At 51.5% G+C, this 16591-nt stretch overlaps 33 non-coding genes across 33 annotated transcripts; 6 read left to right on the forward strand and 27 right to left on the reverse strand.

Moving 5' to 3' along the window:
* Positions 1-731: 731 nt before the first annotated feature.
* On the reverse strand, positions 732-805 carry Trnai-aau (transfer RNA isoleucine (anticodon AAU)). The gene has a single exon. It is a non-coding gene; the product is annotated as a tRNA-Ile (tRNA).
* A 256-nt stretch (positions 806-1061) lies between these two features.
* Trnae-uuc (transfer RNA glutamic acid (anticodon UUC)) lies at positions 1062-1133 on the reverse strand. Its single transcript has one exon. It is a non-coding gene; the product is annotated as a tRNA-Glu (tRNA).
* Positions 1134-1589: 456 nt separating this feature from the next.
* Trnam-cau (transfer RNA methionine (anticodon CAU)) lies at positions 1590-1662 on the reverse strand. Its single transcript has one exon. It is a non-coding gene; the product is annotated as a tRNA-Met (tRNA).
* Positions 1663-1957: 295 nt separating this feature from the next.
* On the reverse strand, positions 1958-2028 carry Trnag-gcc (transfer RNA glycine (anticodon GCC)). Its single transcript has one exon. It is a non-coding gene; the product is annotated as a tRNA-Gly (tRNA).
* Positions 2029-2364: 336 nt separating this feature from the next.
* Trnag-ucc (transfer RNA glycine (anticodon UCC)) lies at positions 2365-2436 on the forward strand. The gene has a single exon. It is a non-coding gene; the product is annotated as a tRNA-Gly (tRNA).
* Positions 2437-3189: 753 nt separating this feature from the next.
* On the reverse strand, positions 3190-3263 carry Trnai-aau (transfer RNA isoleucine (anticodon AAU)). Its single transcript has one exon. It is a non-coding gene; the product is annotated as a tRNA-Ile (tRNA).
* A 256-nt stretch (positions 3264-3519) lies between these two features.
* Positions 3520-3591, reverse strand: Trnae-uuc (transfer RNA glutamic acid (anticodon UUC)). The gene has a single exon. It is a non-coding gene; the product is annotated as a tRNA-Glu (tRNA).
* A 456-nt stretch (positions 3592-4047) lies between these two features.
* On the reverse strand, positions 4048-4120 carry Trnam-cau (transfer RNA methionine (anticodon CAU)). The gene has a single exon. It is a non-coding gene; the product is annotated as a tRNA-Met (tRNA).
* A 295-nt stretch (positions 4121-4415) lies between these two features.
* Positions 4416-4486, reverse strand: Trnag-gcc (transfer RNA glycine (anticodon GCC)). Its single transcript has one exon. It is a non-coding gene; the product is annotated as a tRNA-Gly (tRNA).
* Positions 4487-4822: 336 nt separating this feature from the next.
* Trnag-ucc (transfer RNA glycine (anticodon UCC)) lies at positions 4823-4894 on the forward strand. Its single transcript has one exon. It is a non-coding gene; the product is annotated as a tRNA-Gly (tRNA).
* Positions 4895-5647: 753 nt separating this feature from the next.
* On the reverse strand, positions 5648-5721 carry Trnai-aau (transfer RNA isoleucine (anticodon AAU)). The gene has a single exon. It is a non-coding gene; the product is annotated as a tRNA-Ile (tRNA).
* A 256-nt stretch (positions 5722-5977) lies between these two features.
* Positions 5978-6049, reverse strand: Trnae-uuc (transfer RNA glutamic acid (anticodon UUC)). The gene has a single exon. It is a non-coding gene; the product is annotated as a tRNA-Glu (tRNA).
* A 455-nt stretch (positions 6050-6504) lies between these two features.
* Positions 6505-6577, reverse strand: Trnam-cau (transfer RNA methionine (anticodon CAU)). Its single transcript has one exon. It is a non-coding gene; the product is annotated as a tRNA-Met (tRNA).
* Positions 6578-6872: 295 nt separating this feature from the next.
* Trnag-gcc (transfer RNA glycine (anticodon GCC)) lies at positions 6873-6943 on the reverse strand. Its single transcript has one exon. It is a non-coding gene; the product is annotated as a tRNA-Gly (tRNA).
* Positions 6944-7279: 336 nt separating this feature from the next.
* On the forward strand, positions 7280-7351 carry Trnag-ucc (transfer RNA glycine (anticodon UCC)). Its single transcript has one exon. It is a non-coding gene; the product is annotated as a tRNA-Gly (tRNA).
* A 753-nt stretch (positions 7352-8104) lies between these two features.
* Positions 8105-8178, reverse strand: Trnai-aau (transfer RNA isoleucine (anticodon AAU)). The gene has a single exon. It is a non-coding gene; the product is annotated as a tRNA-Ile (tRNA).
* Positions 8179-8434: 256 nt separating this feature from the next.
* On the reverse strand, positions 8435-8506 carry Trnae-uuc (transfer RNA glutamic acid (anticodon UUC)). Its single transcript has one exon. It is a non-coding gene; the product is annotated as a tRNA-Glu (tRNA).
* A 456-nt stretch (positions 8507-8962) lies between these two features.
* Trnam-cau (transfer RNA methionine (anticodon CAU)) lies at positions 8963-9035 on the reverse strand. The gene has a single exon. It is a non-coding gene; the product is annotated as a tRNA-Met (tRNA).
* Positions 9036-9330: 295 nt separating this feature from the next.
* Trnag-gcc (transfer RNA glycine (anticodon GCC)) lies at positions 9331-9401 on the reverse strand. Its single transcript has one exon. It is a non-coding gene; the product is annotated as a tRNA-Gly (tRNA).
* A 336-nt stretch (positions 9402-9737) lies between these two features.
* Trnag-ucc (transfer RNA glycine (anticodon UCC)) lies at positions 9738-9809 on the forward strand. Its single transcript has one exon. It is a non-coding gene; the product is annotated as a tRNA-Gly (tRNA).
* Positions 9810-10562: 753 nt separating this feature from the next.
* On the reverse strand, positions 10563-10636 carry Trnai-aau (transfer RNA isoleucine (anticodon AAU)). Its single transcript has one exon. It is a non-coding gene; the product is annotated as a tRNA-Ile (tRNA).
* Positions 10637-10892: 256 nt separating this feature from the next.
* Trnae-uuc (transfer RNA glutamic acid (anticodon UUC)) lies at positions 10893-10964 on the reverse strand. Its single transcript has one exon. It is a non-coding gene; the product is annotated as a tRNA-Glu (tRNA).
* Positions 10965-11420: 456 nt separating this feature from the next.
* Positions 11421-11493, reverse strand: Trnam-cau (transfer RNA methionine (anticodon CAU)). Its single transcript has one exon. It is a non-coding gene; the product is annotated as a tRNA-Met (tRNA).
* A 295-nt stretch (positions 11494-11788) lies between these two features.
* Trnag-gcc (transfer RNA glycine (anticodon GCC)) lies at positions 11789-11859 on the reverse strand. Its single transcript has one exon. It is a non-coding gene; the product is annotated as a tRNA-Gly (tRNA).
* A 336-nt stretch (positions 11860-12195) lies between these two features.
* Positions 12196-12267, forward strand: Trnag-ucc (transfer RNA glycine (anticodon UCC)). The gene has a single exon. It is a non-coding gene; the product is annotated as a tRNA-Gly (tRNA).
* A 751-nt stretch (positions 12268-13018) lies between these two features.
* Positions 13019-13092, reverse strand: Trnai-aau (transfer RNA isoleucine (anticodon AAU)). Its single transcript has one exon. It is a non-coding gene; the product is annotated as a tRNA-Ile (tRNA).
* Positions 13093-13348: 256 nt separating this feature from the next.
* On the reverse strand, positions 13349-13420 carry Trnae-uuc (transfer RNA glutamic acid (anticodon UUC)). Its single transcript has one exon. It is a non-coding gene; the product is annotated as a tRNA-Glu (tRNA).
* Positions 13421-13876: 456 nt separating this feature from the next.
* Trnam-cau (transfer RNA methionine (anticodon CAU)) lies at positions 13877-13949 on the reverse strand. Its single transcript has one exon. It is a non-coding gene; the product is annotated as a tRNA-Met (tRNA).
* A 295-nt stretch (positions 13950-14244) lies between these two features.
* Trnag-gcc (transfer RNA glycine (anticodon GCC)) lies at positions 14245-14315 on the reverse strand. The gene has a single exon. It is a non-coding gene; the product is annotated as a tRNA-Gly (tRNA).
* Positions 14316-14651: 336 nt separating this feature from the next.
* On the forward strand, positions 14652-14723 carry Trnag-ucc (transfer RNA glycine (anticodon UCC)). Its single transcript has one exon. It is a non-coding gene; the product is annotated as a tRNA-Gly (tRNA).
* Positions 14724-15473: 750 nt separating this feature from the next.
* On the reverse strand, positions 15474-15547 carry Trnai-aau (transfer RNA isoleucine (anticodon AAU)). The gene has a single exon. It is a non-coding gene; the product is annotated as a tRNA-Ile (tRNA).
* A 256-nt stretch (positions 15548-15803) lies between these two features.
* On the reverse strand, positions 15804-15875 carry Trnae-uuc (transfer RNA glutamic acid (anticodon UUC)). Its single transcript has one exon. It is a non-coding gene; the product is annotated as a tRNA-Glu (tRNA).
* A 456-nt stretch (positions 15876-16331) lies between these two features.
* Trnam-cau (transfer RNA methionine (anticodon CAU)) lies at positions 16332-16404 on the reverse strand. Its single transcript has one exon. It is a non-coding gene; the product is annotated as a tRNA-Met (tRNA).
* Positions 16405-16591: the final 187 nt, after the last annotated feature.

The raw sequence follows: 16591 nt of genomic DNA on the forward strand, positions 1-16591 counted from the left end.
ATGAGTACTTTTGCCACGCGTCTTTAAATTAATGTTTCTTTCGCCCTCTTACTCGCTGCAGGCCACCCTATAGTGTGTGCGTCGATTCCCCTTGAGTCTCGACTTGTCTCGACTTAGCTCAGCTGACGCGAGAGCTGACGCTCTCCAATCGGCCTATATCAAGAGGACAAGCACGCGAAACGACTGAGAGAGGTATGGCGAGGCGGCCACCACGTTACTTATGCCTCAAGTAAATACCTGCTGCCTGTTATCATGTATTGTCTGATGTTACATGTTCTGTCAGACAAATTCAGTTTTATTACTAGTACATTTCTTTTTTTTTTTTTTTTTTCTTTGTTGAAAATTTTACAACACGCTCCTTCATTTCACTGTGGCCGCACGGTGCGACTTGGCATACCGAGAGGCAAAATGTGGCGCCAGTGCCCTTGACCGAATAGCGCTGCAGCTCCGAAACCGAAGAGGAAAGAGAAATACGAATTGAAACTGTCGGCAGTGCCCTGTGTTCGCAGGCGGTCACCCGCCCAAGCACTGACAACGCCCAGCTTCGCGCAGTAGCGGTGATCGGACGAGGAACTGTGTGTTCACCGTGCTGTGACCAGTGAAGTGTTTTAGCGCGTCCCGACAAGTCGCGTTCTGGTCCCCTATCAGCTCGCACACAATGTGACGATTTCTTTGTTACCATACTTCCCCGCCGAAATCGGCGTTGCCTTTTTGGAAGAGTGAAATCGTAGTGGCCCGTGGGGGGATCGAACCCACGACCTTCGCGTTATTAGCACGACGCTCTAACCGACTGAGCTAACGGGCCTCGGTGCAGAGAGTCTTCCATCGCTTCGCGGGAATTGCTCTGCGTATTGCCATGTAACATTTCTATGGTAGCAGTCCAACAGTGGACCAGCGTCTCTTCTCCCTTTATTCCGCTGCTCGTAGTAATTTCATTGCGTGCCCGTTTCTCTCGACTGTTTTCAGCTGACGTTTATGAACCAGTAGGTATAATGCGAGGAGGACGTGAAACAGCCTTTCGCAGGGTCAAAACTTGTCGTGACTTTTTCCGAAAAATTCCGTTCCGGTACCGGGAATCGAACCCGGGCCTCCTGGGTGAAAGCCAGGTATCCTAGCCACTAGACCACACCGGACGCGCGCATTTTCCTCGGCGTTTACACCCGGTCCAGACGCTTTCCGTGTCGCACTTTCCCTGTTTGCGAGCATCTTTCCGCGCGCCCATGGCGAGGCGCGCATGGCAAAAGTCACAATCCATTGCTTTATGCCTCGTTGTTACAGGGGTAGGAGGAAAAGCAAAGCCGTAAGTAGTAATATTTATTTACTTATTTCGCAAGTAAATACCTGCTGCCTGTCATCATACAGCAGGTCATACATTGTGTGACTTTACACGTTATATCGTACGAAATTCAGTTTTATTACTAGTACTTTTTTTCTTGAAAATTTTACATAAGAACTGCAAGTAGTAATAACGGGAAGTAAACATTATCACGCTGAGTCGTTGAAGCCTTGAGGATAACAAAGCACAAAGTGTTTCGCTCCTTCGCAAACCCCAGAGCCGTCGATTTAGCTGTGGACGAAAGTAAATTAAATGCCCCGGGTGAGGATCGAACTCACGATCTTAAGATTATGAGACTTACGCGCTGCCTACTGCGCTACCGAGGCAGGTGATCGCCACGCCTTCTGGAATCTCGGTAAGTACCAAATACCAGTGGTAGAGAGTCTGCACTTCCTGGCTCATTTTTTTCTGTTGCTACACGTGCATTCCCGGCGCGACAGGCAACTTGTGATGCTAGGCCGACGCCAGTATGTACAATAGCGCACAACAGTCGAAACGAGCAATCGTGCGCGCTGCATGTTTGGTTATTCCCACACGGAAATCCCGCGGTTCATTCTCATGGCTCACGCAGTTCGAGTGCGAAAGACACGCAGCACCACTATCGGAGAAAAAACAAAATGATGCATCGGCCGGGAATCGAACCCGGGCCGCCCGCGTGGCAGGCGAGCATTCTACCACTGAACCACCGATGCTCAGCTAGTTCACAGCTTCCTGGTGCTTTCCGCGGCAGACGTCTGAGGGGAAAGTGGGACTGCCGTCCAGCGCCGTCGCATCCTCTCGAGAGAATGCTACACACGCTGAATCCTGAACTGCACTGCACTGCTTAAAAATGACGCCCGAACGCGATCGCCTAAGTACTCTTGCGGCGCACGCACGCGACGACTCTTGCCAAAGGACGCGAAATGTGCGTAGAGACGCTGTCTGGATGCGCTCGCCTACCCCGTAATGCGCCTACAGCTACGACCACCTTGAGCCGCCGCCGACAGGCGGGAAGCAGACACAGCGCGCCGTGCGCGGACGGAAACCGTGCGGTGGTGGTGTAATGGTCAGCATAGTTGCCTTCCAAGCAGTTGATCCGGGTTCGATTCCCGGCCACCGCAGCCGGCTTTTTACTTTTGCGTATGAGTACTTTTGCCACGCGTCTTTAAATTAATGTTTCTTTCGCCCTCTTACTCGCTGCAGGCCACCCTATAGTGTGTGCGTCGATTCCCCTTGAGTCTCGACTTGTCTCGACTTAGCTCAGCTGACGCGAGAGCTGACGCTCTCCAATCGGCCTATATCAAGAGGACAAGCACGCGAAACGACTGAGAGAGGTATGGCGAGGCGGCCACCACGTTACTTATGCCTCAAGTAAATACCTGCTGCCTGTTATCATGTATTGTCTGATGTTACATGTTCTGTCAGACAAATTCAGTTTTATTACTAGTACATTTCTTTTTTTTTTTTTTTTTTTCTTTGTTGAAAATTTTACAACACGCTCCTTCATTTCACTGTGGCCGCACGGCGCGACTTGGCATACCGAGAGGCAAAATGTGGCGCCAGTGCCCTTGACCGAATAGCGCTGCAGCTCCGAAACCGAAGAGGAAAGAGAAATACGAATTGAAACTGTCGGCAGTGCCCTGTGTTCGCAGGCGGTCACCCGCCCAAGCACTGACAACGCCCAGCTTCGCGCAGTAGCGGTGATCGGACGAGGAACTGTGTGTTCACCGTGCTGTGACCAGTGAAGTGTTTTAGCGCGTCCCGACAAGTCGCGTTCTGGTCCCCTATCAGCTCGCACACAATGTGACGATTTCTTTGTTACCATACTTCCCCGCCGAAATCGGCGTTGCCTTTTTGGAAGAGTGAAATCGTAGTGGCCCGTGGGGGGATCGAACCCACGACCTTCGCGTTATTAGCACGACGCTCTAACCGACTGAGCTAACGGGCCTCGGTGCAGAGAGTCTTCCATCGCTTCGCGGGAATTGCTCTGCGTATTGCCATGTAACATTTCTATGGTAGCAGTCCAACAGTGGACCAGCGTCTCTTCTCCCTTTATTCCGCTGCTCGTAGTAATTTCATTGCGTGCCCGTTTCTCTCGACTGTTTTCAGCTGACGTTTATGAACCAGTAGGTATAATGCGAGGAGGACGTGAAACAGCCTTTCGCAGGGTCAAAACTTGTCGTGACTTTTTCCGAAAAATTCCGTTCCGGTACCGGGAATCGAACCCGGGCCTCCTGGGTGAAAGCCAGGTATCCTAGCCACTAGACCACACCGGACGCGCGCATTTTCCTCGGCGTTTACACCCGGTCCAGACGCTTTCCGTGTCGCACTTTCCCTGTTTGCGAGCATCTTTCCGCGCGCCCATGGCGAGGCGCGCATGGCAAAAGTCACAATCCATTGCTTTATGCCTCGTTGTTACAGGGGTAGGAGGAAAAGCAAAGCCGTAAGTAGTAATATTTATTTACTTATTTCGCAAGTAAATACCTGCTGCCTGTCATCATACAGCAGGTCATACATTGTGTGACTTTACACGTTATATCGTACGAAATTCAGTTTTATTACTAGTACTTTTTTTCTTGAAAATTTTACATAAGAACTGCAAGTAGTAATAACGGGAAGTAAACATTATCACGCTGAGTCGTTGAAGCCTTGAGGATAACAAAGCACAAAGTGTTTCGCTCCTTCGCAAACCCCAGAGCCGTCGATTTAGCTGTGGACGAAAGTAAATTAAATGCCCCGGGTGAGGATCGAACTCACGATCTTAAGATTATGAGACTTACGCGCTGCCTACTGCGCTACCGAGGCAGGTGATCGCCACGCCTTCTGGAATCTCGGTAAGTACCAAATACCAGTGGTAGAGAGTCTGCACTTCCTGGCTCATTTTTTTCTGTTGCTACACGTGCATTCCCGGCGCGACAGGCAACTTGTGATGCTAGGCCGACGCCAGTATGTACAATAGCGCACAACAGTCGAAACGAGCAATCGTGCGCGCTGCATGTTTGGTTATTCCCACACGGAAATCCCGCGGTTCATTCTCATGGCTCACGCAGTTCGAGTGCGAAAGACACGCAGCACCACTATCGGAGAAAAAACAAAATGATGCATCGGCCGGGAATCGAACCCGGGCCGCCCGCGTGGCAGGCGAGCATTCTACCACTGAACCACCGATGCTCAGCTAGTTCACAGCTTCCTGGTGCTTTCCGCGGCAGACGTCTGAGGGGAAAGTGGGACTGCCGTCCAGCGCCGTCGCATCCTCTCGAGAGAATGCTACACACGCTGAATCCTGAACTGCACTGCACTGCTTAAAAATGACGCCCGAACGCGATCGCCTAAGTACTCTTGCGGCGCACGCACGCGACGACTCTTGCCAAAGGACGCGAAATGTGCGTAGAGACGCTGTCTGGATGCGCTCGCCTACCCCGTAATGCGCCTACAGCTACGACCACCTTGAGCCGCCGCCGACAGGCGGGAAGCAGACACAGCGCGCCGTGCGCGGACGGAAACCGTGCGGTGGTGGTGTAATGGTCAGCATAGTTGCCTTCCAAGCAGTTGATCCGGGTTCGATTCCCGGCCACCGCAGCCGGCTTTTTACTTTTGCGTATGAGTACTTTTGCCACGCGTCTTTAAATTAATGTTTCTTTCGCCCTCTTACTCGCTGCAGGCCACCCTATAGTGTGTGCGTCGATTCCCCTTGAGTCTCGACTTGTCTCGACTTAGCTCAGCTGACGCGAGAGCTGACGCTCTCCAATCGGCCTATATCAAGAGGACAAGCACGCGAAACGACTGAGAGAGGTATGGCGAGGCGGCCACCACGTTACTTATGCCTCAAGTAAATACCTGCTGCCTGTTATCATGTATTGTCTGATGTTACATGTTCTGTCAGACAAATTCAGTTTTATTACTAGTACATTTCTTTTTTTTTTTTTTTTTTTCTTTGTTGAAAATTTTACAACACGCTCCTTCATTTCACTGTGGCCGCACGGCGCGACTTGGCATACCGAGAGGCAAAATGTGGCGCCAGTGCCCTTGACCGAATAGCGCTGCAGCTCCGAAACCGAAGAGGAAAGAGAAATACGAATTGAAACTGTCGGCAGTGCCCTGTGTTCGCAGGCGGTCACCCGCCCAAGCACTGACAACGCCCAGCTTCGCGCAGTAGCGGTGATCGGACGAGGAACTGTGTGTTCACCGTGCTGTGACCAGTGAAGTGTTTTAGCGCGTCCCGACAAGTCGCGTTCTGGTCCCCTATCAGCTCGCACACAATGTGACGATTTCTTTGTTACCATACTTCCCCGCCGAAATCGGCGTTGCCTTTTTGGAAGAGTGAAATCGTAGTGGCCCGTGGGGGGATCGAACCCACGACCTTCGCGTTATTAGCACGACGCTCTAACCGACTGAGCTAACGGGCCTCGGTGCAGAGAGTCTTCCATCGCTTCGCGGGAATTGCTCTGCGTATTGCCATGTAACATTTCTATGGTAGCAGTCCAACAGTGGACCAGCGTCTCTTCTCCCTTTATTCCGCTGCTCGTAGTAATTTCATTGCGTGCCCGTTTCTCTCGACTGTTTTCAGCTGACGTTTATGAACCAGTAGGTATAATGCGAGGAGGACGTGAAACAGCCTTTCGCAGGGTCAAAACTTGTCGTGACTTTTTCCGAAAAATTCCGTTCCGGTACCGGGAATCGAACCCGGGCCTCCTGGGTGAAAGCCAGGTATCCTAGCCACTAGACCACACCGGACGCGCGCATTTTCCTCGGCGTTTACACCCGGTCCAGACGCTTTCCGTGTCGCACTTTCCCTGTTTGCGAGCATCTTTCCGCGCGCCCATGGCGAGGCGCGCATGGCAAAAGTCACAATCCATTGCTTTATGCCTCGTTGTTACAGGGGTAGGAGGAAAAGCAAAGCCGTAAGTAGTAATATTTATTTACTTATTTCGCAAGTAAATACCTGCTGCCTGTCATCATACAGCAGGTCATACATTGTGTGACTTTACACGTTATATCGTACGAAATTCAGTTTTATTACTAGTACTTTTTTTCTTGAAAATTTTACATAAGAACTGCAAGTAGTAATAACGGGAAGTAAACATTATCACGCTGAGTCGTTGAAGCCTTGAGATAACAAAGCACAAAGTGTTTCGCTCCTTCGCAAACCCCAGAGCCGTCGATTTAGCTGTGGACGAAAGTAAATTAAATGCCCCGGGTGAGGATCGAACTCACGATCTTAAGATTATGAGACTTACGCGCTGCCTACTGCGCTACCGAGGCAGGTGATCGCCACGCCTTCTGGAATCTCGGTAAGTACCAAATACCAGTGGTAGAGAGTCTGCACTTCCTGGCTCATTTTTTTCTGTTGCTACACGTGCATTCCCGGCGCGACAGGCAACTTGTGATGCTAGGCCGACGCCAGTATGTACAATAGCGCACAACAGTCGAAACGAGCAGTCGTGCGCGCTGCATGTTTGGTTATTCCCACACGGAAATCCCGCGGTTCATTCTCATGGCTCACGCAGTTCGAGTGCGAAAGACACGCAGCACCACTATCGGAGAAAAAACAAAATGATGCATCGGCCGGGAATCGAACCCGGGCCGCCCGCGTGGCAGGCGAGCATTCTACCACTGAACCACCGATGCTCAGCTAGTTCACAGCTTCCTGGTGCTTTCCGCGGCAGACGTCTGAGGGGAAAGTGGGACTGCCGTCCAGCGCCGTCGCATCCTCTCGAGAGAATGCTACACACTCTGAATCCTGAACTGCACTGCACTGCTTAAAAATGACGCCCGAACGCGATCGCCTAAGTACTCTTGCGGCGCACGCACGCGACGACTCTTGCCAAAGGACGCGAAATGTGCGTAGAGACGCTGTCTGGATGCGCTCGCCTACCCCGTAATGCGCCTACAGCTACGACCACCTTGAGCCGCCGCCGACAGGCGGGAAGCAGACACAGCGCGCCGTGCGCGGACGGAAACCGTGCGGTGGTGGTGTAATGGTCAGCATAGTTGCCTTCCAAGCAGTTGATCCGGGTTCGATTCCCGGCCACCGCAGCCGGCTTTTTACTTTTGCGTATGAGTACTTTTGCCACGCGTCTTTAAATTAATGTTTCTTTCGCCCTCTTACTCGCTGCAGGCCACCCTATAGTGTGTGCGTCGATTCCCCTTGAGTCTCGACTTGTCTCGACTTAGCTCAGCTGACGCGAGAGCTGACGCTCTCCAATCGGCCTATATCAAGAGGACAAGCACGCGAAACGACTGAGAGAGGTATGGCGAGGCGGCCACCACGTTACTTATGCCTCAAGTAAATACCTGCTGCCTGTTATCATGTATTGTCTGATGTTACATGTTCTGTCAGACAAATTCAGTTTTATTACTAGTACATTTCTTTTTTTTTTTTTTTTTTTCTTTGTTGAAAATTTTACAACACGCTCCTTCATTTCACTGTGGCCGCACGGCGCGACTTGGCATACCGAGAGGCAAAATGTGGCGCCAGTGCCCTTGACCGAATAGCGCTGCAGCTCCGAAACCGAAGAGGAAAGAGAAATACGAATTGAAACTGTCGGCAGTGCCCTGTGTTCGCAGGCGGTCACCCGCCCAAGCACTGACAACGCCCAGCTTCGCGCAGTAGCGGTGATCGGACGAGGAACTGTGTGTTCACCGTGCTGTGACCAGTGAAGTGTTTTAGCGCGTCCCGACAAGTCGCGTTCTGGTCCCCTATCAGCTCGCACACAATGTGACGATTTCTTTGTTACCATACTTCCCCGCCGAAATCGGCGTTGCCTTTTTGGAAGAGTGAAATCGTAGTGGCCCGTGGGGGGATCGAACCCACGACCTTCGCGTTATTAGCACGACGCTCTAACCGACTGAGCTAACGGGCCTCGGTGCAGAGAGTCTTCCATCGCTTCGCGGGAATTGCTCTGCGTATTGCCATGTAACATTTCTATGGTAGCAGTCCAACAGTGGACCAGCGTCTCTTCTCCCTTTATTCCGCTGCTCGTAGTAATTTCATTGCGTGCCCGTTTCTCTCGACTGTTTTCAGCTGACGTTTATGAACCAGTAGGTATAATGCGAGGAGGACGTGAAACAGCCTTTCGCAGGGTCAAAACTTGTCGTGACTTTTTCCGAAAAATTCCGTTCCGGTACCGGGAATCGAACCCGGGCCTCCTGGGTGAAAGCCAGGTATCCTAGCCACTAGACCACACCGGACGCGCGCATTTTCCTCGGCGTTTACACCCGGTCCAGACGCTTTCCGTGTCGCACTTTCCCTGTTTGCGAGCATCTTTCCGCGCGCCCATGGCGAGGCGCGCATGGCAAAAGTCACAATCCATTGCTTTATGCCTCGTTGTTACAGGGGTAGGAGGAAAAGCAAAGCCGTAAGTAGTAATATTTATTTACTTATTTCGCAAGTAAATACCTGCTGCCTGTCATCATACAGCAGGTCATACATTGTGTGACTTTACACGTTATATCGTACGAAATTCAGTTTTATTACTAGTACTTTTTTTCTTGAAAATTTTACATAAGAACTGCAAGTAGTAATAACGGGAAGTAAACATTATCACGCTGAGTCGTTGAAGCCTTGAGGATAACAAAGCACAAAGTGTTTCGCTCCTTCGCAAACCCCAGAGCCGTCGATTTAGCTGTGGACGAAAGTAAATTAAATGCCCCGGGTGAGGATCGAACTCACGATCTTAAGATTATGAGACTTACGCGCTGCCTACTGCGCTACCGAGGCAGGTGATCGCCACGCCTTCTGGAATCTCGGTAAGTACCAAATACCAGTGGTAGAGAGTCTGCACTTCCTGGCTCATTTTTTTCTGTTGCTACACGTGCATTCCCGGCGCGACAGGCAACTTGTGATGCTAGGCCGACGCCAGTATGTACAATAGCGCACAACAGTCGAAACGAGCAGTCGTGCGCGCTGCATGTTTGGTTATTCCCACACGGAAATCCCGCGGTTCATTCTCATGGCTCACGCAGTTCGAGTGCGAAAGACACGCAGCACCACTATCGGAGAAAAAACAAAATGATGCATCGGCCGGGAATCGAACCCGGGCCGCCCGCGTGGCAGGCGAGCATTCTACCACTGAACCACCGATGCTCAGCTAGTTCACAGCTTCCTGGTGCTTTCCGCGGCAGACGTCTGAGGGGAAAGTGGGACTGCCGTCCAGCGCCGTCGCATCCTCTCGAGAGAATGCTACACACGCTGAATCCTGAACTGCACTGCACTGCTTAAAAATGACGCCCGAACGCGATCGCCTAAGTACTCTTGCGGCGCACGCACGCGACGACTCTTGCCAAAGGACGCGAAATGTGCGTAGAGACGCTGTCTGGATGCGCTCGCCTACCCCGTAATGCGCCTACAGCTACGACCACCTTGAGCCGCCGCCGACAGGCGGGAAGCAGACACAGCGCGCCGTGCGCGGACGGAAACCGTGCGGTGGTGGTGTAATGGTCAGCATAGTTGCCTTCCAAGCAGTTGATCCGGGTTCGATTCCCGGCCACCGCAGCCGGCTTTTTACTTTTGCGTATGAGTACTTTTGCCACGCGTCTTTAAATTAATGTTTCTTTCGCCCTCTTACTCGCTGCAGGCCACCCTATAGTGTGTGCGTCGATTCCCCTTGAGTCTCGACTTGTCTCGACTTAGCTCAGCTGACGCGAGAGCTGACGCTCTCCAATCGGCCTATATCAAGAGGACAAACACGCGAAACGACTGAGAGAGGTATGGCGAGGCGGCCACCACGTTACTTATGCCTCAAGTAAATACCTGCTGCCTGTTATCATGTATTGTCTGATGTTACATGTTCTGTCAGACAAATTCAGTTTTATTACTAGTACATTTCTTTTTTTTTTTTTTTTTTTCTTTGTTGAAAATTTTACAACACGCTCCTTCATTTCACTGTGGCCGCACGGCGCGACTTGGCATACCGAGAGGCAAAATGTGGCGCCAGTGCCCTTGACCGAATAGCGCTGCAGCTCCGAAACCGAAAAGGAAAGAGAAATACGAATTGAAACTGTCGGCAGTGCCCTGTGTTCGCAGGCGGTCACCCGCCCAAGCACTGACAACGCCCAGCTTCGCGCAGTAGCGGTGATCGGACGAGGAACTGTGTGTTCACCGTGCTGTGACCAGTGAAGTGTTTTAGCGCGTCCCGACAAGTCGCGTTCTGGTCCCCTATCAGCTCGCACACAATGTGACGATTTCTTTGTTACCATACTTCCCCGCCGAAATCGGCGTTGCCTTTTTGGAAGAGTGAAATCGTAGTGGCCCGTGGGGGGATCGAACCCACGACCTTCGCGTTATTAGCACGACGCTCTAACCGACTGAGCTAACGGGCCTCGGTGCAGAGAGTCTTCCATCGCTTCGCGGGAATTGCTCTGCGTATTGCCATGTAACATTTCTATGGTAGCAGTCCAACAGTGGACCAGCGTCTCTTCTCCCTTTATTCCGCTGCTCGTAGTAATTTCATTGCGTGCCCGTTTCTCTCGACTGTTTTCAGCTGACGTTTATGAACCAGTAGGTATAATGCGAGGAGGACGTGAAACAGCCTTTCGCAGGGTCAAAACTTGTCGTGACTTTTTCCGAAAAATTCCGTTCCGGTACCGGGAATCGAACCCGGGCCTCCTGGGTGAAAGCCAGGTATCCTAGCCACTAGACCACACCGGACGCGCGCATTTTCCTCGGCGTTTACACCCGGTCCAGACGCTTTCCGTGTCGCACTTTCCCTGTTTGCGAGCATCTTTCCGCGCGCCCATGGCGAGGCGCGCATGGCAAAAGTCACAATCCATTGCTTTATGCCTCGTTGTTACAGGGGTAGGAGGAAAAGCAAAGCCGTAAGTAGTAATATTTATTTACTTATTTCGCAAGTAAATACCTGCTGCCTGTCATCATACAGCAGGTCATACATTGTGTGACTTTACACGTTATATCGTACGAAATTCAGTTTTATTACTAGTACTTTTTTTCTTGAAAATTTTACATAAGAACTGCAAGTAGTAATAACGGGAAGTAAACATTATCACGCTGAGTCGTTGAAGCCTTGAGGATAACAAAGCACAAAGTGTTTCGCTCCTTCGCAAACCCCAGAGCCGTCGATTTAGCTGTGGACGAAAGTAAATTAAATGCCCCGGGTGAGGATCGAACTCACGATCTTAAGATTATGAGACTTACGCGCTGCCTACTGCGCTACCGAGGCAGGTGATCGCCACGCCTTCTGGAATCTCGGTAAGTACCAAATACCAGTGGTAGAGAGTCTGCACTTCCTGGCTCATTTTTTTCTGTTGCTACACGTGCATTCCCGGCGCGACAGGCAACTTGTGATGCTAGGCCGACGCCAGTATGTACAATAGCGCACAACAGTCGAAACGAGCAGTCGTGCGCGCTGCATGTTTGGTTATTCCCACACGGAAATCCCGCGGTTCATTCTCATGGCTCACGCAGTTCGAGTGCGAAAGACACGCAGCACCACTATCGGAGAAAAAACAAAATGATGCATCGGCCGGGAATCGAACCCGGGCCGCCCGCGTGGCAGGCGAGCATTCTACCACTGAACCACCGATGCTCAGCTAGTTCACAGCTTCCTGGTGCTTTCCGCGGCAGACGTCTGAGGGGAAAGTGGGACTGCCGTCCAGCGCCGTCGCATCCTCTCGAGAGAATGCTACACACGCTGAATCCTGAACTGCACTGCACTGCTTAAAAATGACGCCCGAACGCGATCGCCTAAGTACTCTTGCGGCGCACGCACGCGACGACTCTTGCCAAAGGACGCGAAATGTGCGTAGAGACGCTGTCTGGATGCGCTCGCCTACCCCGTAATGCGCCTACAGCTACGACCACCTTGAGCCGCCGCCGACAGGCGGGAAGCAGACACAGCGCGCCGTGCGCGGACGGAAACCGTGCGGTGGTGGTGTAATGGTCAGCATAGTTGCCTTCCAAGCAGTTGATCCGGGTTCGATTCCCGGCCACCGCAGCCGGCTTTTTACTTTTGCGTATGAGTACTTTTGCCACGCGTCTTTAAATTAATGTTTCTTTCGCCCTCTTACTCGCTGCAGGCCACCCTATAGTGTGTGCGTCGATTCCCCTTGAGTCTCGACTTGTCTCGACTTAGCTCAGCTGACGCGAGAGCTGACGCTCTCCAATCGGCCTATATCAAGAGGACAAGCACGCGAAACGACTGAGAGAGGTATGGCGAGGCGGCCACCACGTTACTTATGCCTCAAGTAAATACCTGCTGCCTGTTATCATGTATTGTCTGATGTTACATGTTCTGTCAGACAAATTCAGTTTTATTACTAGTACATTTCTTTTTTTTTTTTTTTTTCTTTGTTGAAAATTTTACAACACGCTCCTTCATTTCACTGTGGCCGCACGGCGCGACTTGGCATACCGAGAGGCAAAATGTGGCGCCAGTGCCCTTGACCGAATAGCGCTGCAGCTCCGAAACCGAAGAGGAAAGAGAAATACGAATTGAAACTGTCGGCAGTGCCCTGTGTTCGCAGGCGGTCACCCGCCCAAGCACTGACAACGCCCAGCTTCGCGCAGTAGCGGTGATCGGACGAGGAACTGTGTGTTCACCGTGCTGTGACCAGTGAAGTGTTTTAGCGCGTCCCGACAAGTCGCGTTCTGGTCCCCTATCAGCTCGCACACAATGTGACGATTTCTTTGTTACCATACTTCCCCGCCGAAATCGGCGTTGCCTTTTTGGAAGAGTGAAATCGTAGTGGCCCGTGGGGGGATCGAACCCACGACCTTCGCGTTATTAGCACGACGCTCTAACCGACTGAGCTAACGGGCCTCGGTGCAGAGAGTCTTCCATCGCTTCGCGGGAATTGCTCTGCGTATTGCCATGTAACATTTCTATGGTAGCAGTCCAACAGTGGACCAGCGTCTCTTCTCCCTTTATTCCGCTGCTCGTAGTAATTTCATTGCGTGCCCGTTTCTCTCGACTGTTTTCAGCTGACGTTTATGAACCAGTAGGTATAATGCGAGGAGGACGTGAAACAGCCTTTCGCAGGGTCAAAACTTGTCGTGACTTTTTCCGAAAAATTCCGTTCCGGTACCGGGAATCGAACCCGGGCCTCCTGGGTGAAAGCCAGGTATCCTAGCCACTAGACCACACCGGACGCGCGCATTTTCCTCGGCGTTTACACCCGGTCCAGACGCTTTCCGTGTCGCACTTTCCCTGTTTGCGAGCATCTTTCCGCGCGCCCATGGCGAGGCGCGCATGGCAAAAGTCACAATCCATTGCTTTATGCCTCGTTGTTACAGGGGTAGGAGGAAAAGCAAAGCCGTAAGTAGTAATATTTATTTACTTATTTCGCAAGTAAATACCTGCTGCCTGTCATCATACAGCAGGTCATACATTGTGTGACTTTACACGTTATATCGTACGAAATTCAGTTTTATTACTAGTACTTTTTTTCTTGAAAATTTTACATAAGAACTGCAAGTAGTAATAACGGGAAGTAAACATTATCACGCTGAGTCGTTGAAGCCTTGAGGATAACAAAGCACAAAGTGTTTCGCTCCTTCGCAAACCCCAGAGCCGTCGATTTAGCTGTGGACGAAAGTAAATTAAATGCCCCGGGTGAGGATCGAACTCACGATCTTAAGATTATGAGACTTACGCGCTGCCTACTGCGCTACCGAGGCAGGTGATCGCCACGCCTTCTGGAATCTCGGTAAGTACCAAATACCAGTGGTAGAGAGTCTGCACTTCCTGGCTCATTTTTTTCTGTTGCTACACGTGCATTCCCGGCGCGACAGGCAACTTGTGATGCTAGGCCGACGCCAGTATGTACAATAGCGCACAACAGTCGAAACGAGCAGTCGTGCGCGCTGCATGTTTGGTTATTCCCACACGGAAATCCCGCGGTTCATTCTCATGGCTCACGCAGTTCGAGTGCGAAAGACACGCAGCACCACTATCGGAGAAAAAACAAAATGATGCATCGGCCGGGAATCGAACCCGGGCCGCCCGCGTGGCAGGCGAGCATTCTACCACTGAACCACCGATGCTCAGCTAGTTCACAGCTTCCTGGTGCTTTCCGCGGCAGACGTCTGAGGGGAAAGTGGGACTGCCGTCCAGCGCCGTCGCATCCTCTCGAGAGAATGCTACACACGCTGAATCCTGAACTGCACTGCACTGCTTAAAAATGACGCCCGAACGCGATCGCCTAAGTACTCTTGCGGCGCACGCACGCGACGACTCTTGCCAAAGGACGCGAAATGTGCGTAGAGACGCTGTCTGGATGCGCTCGCCTACCCCGTAATGCGCCTACAGCTACGACCACCTTGAGCCGCCGCCGACAGGCGGGAAGCAGACACAGCGCGCCGTGCGCGGACGGAAACCGTGCGGTGGTGGTGTAATGGTCAGCATAGTTGCCTTCCAAGCAGTTGATCCGGGTTCGATTCCCGGCCACCGCAGCCGGCTTTTTACTTTTGCGTATGAGTACTTTTGCCACGCGTCTTTAAATTAATGTTTCTTTCGCCCTCTTACTCGCTGCAGGCCACCCTATAGTGTGTGCGTCGATTCCCCTTGAGTCTCGACTTGTCTCGACTTAGCTCAGCTGACGCGAGAGCTGACGCTCTCCAATCGGCCTATATCAAGAGGACAAGCACGCGAAACGACTGAGAGAGGTATGGCGAGGCGGCCACCACGTTACTTATGCCTCAAGTAAATACCTGCTGCCTGTTATCATGTATTGTCTGATGTTACATGTTCTGTCAGACAAATTCAGTTTTATTACTAGTACATTTCTTTTTTTTTTTTTTTTCTTTGTTGAAAATTTTACAACACGCTCCTTCATTTCACTGTGGCCGCACGGCGCGACTTGGCATACCGAGAGGCAAAATGTGGCGCCAGTGCCCTTGACCGAATAGCGCTGCAGCTCCGAAACCGAAGAGGAAAGAGAAATACGAATTGAAACTGTCGGCAGTGCCCTGTGTTCGCAGGCGGTCACCCGCCCAAGCACTGACAACGCCCAGCTTCGCGCAGTAGCGGTGATCGGACGAGGAACTGTGTGTTCACCGTGCTGTGACCAGTGAAGTGTTTTAGCGCGTCCCGACAAGTCGCGTTCTGGTCCCCTATCAGCTCGCACACAATGTGACGATTTCTTTGTTACCATACTTCCCCGCCGAAATCGGCGTTGCCTTTTTGGAAGAGTGAAATCGTAGTGGCCCGTGGGGGGATCGAACCCACGACCTTCGCGTTATTAGCACGACGCTCTAACCGACTGAGCTAACGGGCCTCGGTGCAGAGAGTCTTCCATCGCTTCGCGGGAATTGCTCTGCGTATTGCCATGTAACATTTCTATGGTAGCAGTCCAACAGTGGACCAGCGTCTCTTCTCCCTTTATTCCGCTGCTCGTAGTAACTTCATTGCGTGCCCGTTTCTCTCGACTGTTTTCAGCTGACGTTTATGAACCAGTAGGTATAATGCGAGGAGGACGTGAAACAGCCTTTCGCAGGGTCAAAACTTGTCGTGACTTTTTCCGAAAAATTCCGTTCCGGTACCGGGAATCGAACCCGGGCCTCCTGGGTGAAAGCCAGGTATCCTAGCCACTAGACCACACCGGACGCGCGCATTTTCCTCGGCGTTTACACCCGGTCCAGACGCTTTCCGTGTCGCACTTTCCCTGTTTGCGAGCATCTTTCCGCGCGCCCATGGCGAGGCGCGCATGGCAAAAGTCACAATCCATTGCTTTATGCCTCGTTGTTACAGGGGTAGGAGGAAAAGCAAAGCCGTAAGTAGTAATATTTATTTACTTATTTCGCAAGTAAATACCTGCTGCCTGTCATCATACAGCAGGTCATACATTGTGTGACTTTACACGTTATATCGTACGAAATTCAGTTTTATTACTAGTACTTTTTTTCTTGAAAATTTTACATAAGAACTGCAAGTAGTAATAACGGGAAGTAAACATTATCACGCTGAGTCGTTGAAGCCTTGAGGATAACAAAGCACAAAGTGTTTCGCTCCTTCGCAAACCCCAGAGCCGTCGATTTAGCTGTGGACGAAAGTAAATTAAATGCCCCGGGTGAGGATCGAACTCACGATCTTAAGATTATGAGACTTACGCGCTGCCTACTGCGCTACCGAGGCAGGTGATCGCCACGCCTTCTGGAATCTCGGTAAGTACCAAATACCAGTGGTAGAGAGTCTGCACTTCCTGGCTCATTTTTTTCTGTTGCTACACGTGCATTCCCGGCGCGACAGGCAACTTGTGATGCTAGGCCGACGCCAGTATGTACAATAGCGCACAACAGTCGAAACGAGCAGTCGTGCGCGC

Source organism: Schistocerca serialis, unplaced genomic scaffold (genome assembly GCF_023864345.2).
Source record: "Schistocerca serialis cubense isolate TAMUIC-IGC-003099 unplaced genomic scaffold, iqSchSeri2.2 HiC_scaffold_742, whole genome shotgun sequence".
NCBI lineage: Eukaryota > Metazoa > Arthropoda > Insecta > Orthoptera > Acrididae > Schistocerca > Schistocerca serialis.